Consider the following 4,651-nt stretch of genomic DNA (forward strand, 5'->3'; position numbering starts at 1 on the left):
TCAACATCATTAGCTACCATGGAAATGCACATTAAAACAACAATAAGTTATCACTCTATGCCTATCAGATGTAAAATAAAAAATAGGGATTGTGATACCTCCAGCTTTGTTCTTTTTCTCAGAATTGCTTTGGCTATTCAGGGTCTTTTGTTGTTCCATATGAATTTTAGGATTCTTTGTTCTATTTCTGTGAAGAATGTCATTGGGATTCTGATTGGAATAGCGTTGAATCTGTCGATTGCTTCAGGTAATATGGACATTTTAACTATGTTTATTCTTCCAATCCATGAGCGTGGAATATCTTTCCAATTGTTTATGTTTTCTTCAATTTCTTTCAATGACATTTTATAGTTTTCACTGTAGAGGCCTTTCACCTCCTTGGTTACATTTATTCCTTGGTATTTTATTCACTTTTTTGTGATTGTAAATGGGATTGTATTATTGACTTCCCTTCTGCTAGTTCATTATTAGTGTATTTTTGTATGCTGACTTTGTACCCTGCAACTGTGCTGTAGTTGATTATTTCTAGTAGTTTTCTGGTGGATTCTTTAGGATTTTCTATATTTACAATCATGTCATCTGCAAACAGTGAGAGTTTTATGTCTTCCTTTCCAATTTGGATCCCTTTTATTTCTTTTTCTTGCCTAATTGCTCTGGTTAAAACCTCCAGTACTACGTTGAATAAGAGTGATGAGAGAGGACACCCTCATTTTGTTCCTGTTCTCAGATGAATGGCTTACAGTTTTTCACCATTAAGTATGACGCTGGCTGTGGGTTTGTCATATATCTTCTTTATTATGTTGAGCTACTTTCCTTCTATACACATTTTATTGAGTTTTTTTAATCATAAATGGATGTTGGATCTTGTTGAATGCTTTCTTTGCATCTATTGAGATGCTCGTGTGATTTTTATCCCTCGTTTTGTTAAAATGATGCATTACATTGACTTGCAGATGTTGAACTGTCACTATATCCCCAGTATAAATCCCACTTGATCCTGGTGTATGATTCTTTTAATGTATTGTTGCGTTCTATTTTTTAATATTTTGTTGAGGATTTTTGCATCCATGTGCATCAGCAACATTAGCATGTAATTTTCCTCCTTTGTGTTTTCCTTGTCCAGTTTTGGTATCAGGGTAATGTTGGCCTTGTAGAATGAGTTAGGGAGTGTCTCATCCTCTTCAATATTTTGGAATAGTTTGAGAAGAATAGGTATTGAATCTGCTTTGAATGTTTGGTAGAATTCACCACAGAAACCATCTGGTCCTGGACTTCTGTTTTTTGAAAGGTTTATGATTATTCTTTCAATCTCTTCACTACAGATGGTCAACAAGCATATGAAACGATATTCAACATCACTAATTATTAAGAAAATGCAAATTAAAACTACAATGAGATTTCACCTCACACTTATCAGAATGGCTATAATCAACAAGACAAGAAACAATAAGTGTTGGAGAGGATATGGAGAAAAGGGAACCCTCCATACACTGCTAGTACAAATGCAAACTGATGCAGCCACTATGGAAAACAGTATGGAGGTTTCTCAAAAAATTAAAATCAGAAATATCATATGACCCAGATATCCCACTACTGGGTATTTATTCAAAGAACTTGAAATCAACAATTCAAAGAGGGTTATGCATCCCTATGTTCATTGTGTCATTATTCACAATAGTCAAGACATAGAAGCAACACAAGTGCCCATCAACAGACGAATGGATAAAGAAAATGTGATATATATATAGAATGGAATACTACTCAGCCATAAAAAAGACAAAATTGTGCCATTTGTGACAAAATGGATAGACCTAGAGGGTATTAAGCTAAGTGAAATAAGCCAGACAGAGAAAAACAAACACCAGATTATTTCACTCATACATGGAAGATAAACGAACACATGGATAAGGAAAGCAAATTAGTGGTTACCAGAGGATGGGGGAGGGGAGAGGGCAAAAGGGGTAAAGGGGCACAAATGTATGGAGACAGATAAAACTAGACTGTTGGTGATGAACACAATGCAGTCTATACATAAACTGATATATAATAATGTACACCTGAAATTTACACAATGCTATAAGCCAATATGACCTCAGTAAAATAATTTTAAAAAATAGGGCCAAAACCAAATGTTGGAAAGGATGTGGAGAAACTGGAACATATATATTCCTTGTGGGAATGTAAGATGGTACAGCCATGCTGGAAACAGTTTGGCACTTTTTTTTTTTTTTTTTTTCTTGGTGAGGAAGACTGGCCCTGAGGGAGCATCTGTGCCAATCTTCCTCCACGTTGTATGTGAGATGCTGCCACAGCATGGCTTGATGAGCAGAGAGTATGTCTGTGCCTGGGATCTGAACCGATGAACCCCGTGCCGCTGAAGCAGAGCACACAAACTTAACCACTATGCCACTGGGCCAGCCCCTGGCACTTTAACAAAAACTAAAAGCATAATTACCTTATGAATCAGCAATTTCGCTACTGAGCGTTTATCATAGAGAAATTAAAACTTATGTTCACACAAAAACTCCTACATGAGTGTTTATAGTATCTTTAATTTTAATAGCCAAAAACTGGAAGCAATCCAGAGGTCTTTCAATGGCTAAATGGTTAAGCAAACTGTGGTACATCTGTATCATGAAAAACTACTCAGCAATAAAAATGAAGGAACTACTGATACACACAATCTGAATAAATCTCTGGAGAATTATGCTGAGTACAAAAGCCAATCCCAAAAGGTTACATACTGTGTGATTCTATTTAAGTTTCTTGAAAGGAGAAAATTATAGAAATGATTAACAGATTAACGGTTGTCCAGGCTAAGAAGAGTTGGGGATGGGAGGGAAGTGTGTGAGGCTACAAAAGGGTAACAGGGATATCCTTGCAGCAATGGAATTGTTCTATATCATGACTGTATCAATGTCAACGTCTTAGGTATACTATCATACTATAGTTTGCAATATGTTACCACTGAGGGAAACTGGGTAAGGGATACAGAGGATCTCTCTATATTATTTCTTACAACTCCATGTGAATTGATAATTACCACAAAATAAATAGTTTAATTTTAAAAAATCTATGAATTTAGTTAGTCATTTCTAGTCATATTTGAAACATATTTCAGAGCCTCAAAATAGCTTTTGTGTCTTTCCACTGCAGCCCATAATGAATAAAAGAGAGACATCATTTAATAAATACTTATCTTATACCAAGTATATACCAAGTATTGTCTTATGTAAAATCAGAGTTCCTGTTTTTATGTATATAAACAAATCTTTCAGCATATATTTATGTTCATTTACAAGGTATATATAATTATCTTTAATAATGATCTCTCATTTCCTCAAATATACCAGTGTTATTAATTTACTCATGTAATTAAGTTAGAGCTTTTTAAAACATTTCAAACAATATGCTTGCATTGATGTTTTAAAAGCTGAGGGCAAAGTCAATGACTGCGAATACATAAATATTAAGACTTTAGCTTTCTAAGGAGACTAAAATATCATCACAAAGAGCATTGGCATGCCCAGCATTTTAGCTGCCACACTGGTCACCAGATATTATGGTTGCCATGACAGGATTCTGGAGTCATTACTGCTCAGGGCCATTAGGTACTATACCTGTAGGGAATTTTGTGCAAAAGACCTAGAAAGATAGATGAAGATGGAGAAAAATGAATGATCAAAATATACACTCCACCTTCTTTGTACCTCTTATTTAATCTTTACAATATTTTATTGTATAAAACATGAGCAAGTTAACATAAAAATATTTGAAATTCTTTACAAGTAATAAGTTAAAAACTTTATTTTCTTATTTAAACAATTAAGTCTTAGAAAAAGATACAGTGAATTGTTCTTGCGAAATATGGATGAAATAAGAAAAATCAGTATGGCAAAAAGTAATTCTACAACAAAAAATTAAAGAAAGGAACAAAATAAGCAAAAATTATAGATTATTAATTCATTCGGAAATAATACATAAATTCAGAAGACAGGAAAATTACCTGCAATTAATACCTCCCAAAGAGAACATTAATTCTATGAAGCAAGAAATCAAATATGAGATGATAAAACAGCACATCGACACAAAAAGAGATTCTAGAACTAAATAAACATAAAGAATTAAGGACCAAAACATCTCCATTCAAAGTTAAAATAATAACATATAAAACTAAAAGAGTAACAACAAAAAAAGAAAATTGTTTACTAAAACTTTTTATTTCTTATTTTATTTTTATCAGGAGGAAAAGAAACCATTATGAGATGGGTTAAAGAAAACTCTAAGACATATGAAAGCTAGTTATCTGGAGTATTTTGATTCTGAAATGAATCCTTTCACTACACAGGACACTTCTGGGACAATTGGCAAACTTTAAAGAGGTATGGGGATTAGATGTCAGTAACGTATCAGTGTTAATTTCCTGACTTTGATAGTTGTACTGAGATTACACAGAAGCATGTCATTGTAGGAAATAGACACCCAAATGTTCAGATGTGATAAGGCGTAAAGTCGTTAAGTTTCTCCCAAACTATTCAGGAACAAAAGATGTTTTTTGTACTGTACTTGCAATTTTCTATAAAATTGAGATTGTTTCAAAAATACTATATATTTGAGTATGTACATATATATATATGTGTCCGTACACACA

This window comes from Equus caballus, chromosome 9 (assembly GCF_041296265.1).
Source record: "Equus caballus isolate H_3958 breed thoroughbred chromosome 9, TB-T2T, whole genome shotgun sequence".
Lineage (NCBI taxonomy): Eukaryota > Metazoa > Chordata > Mammalia > Perissodactyla > Equidae > Equus > Equus caballus.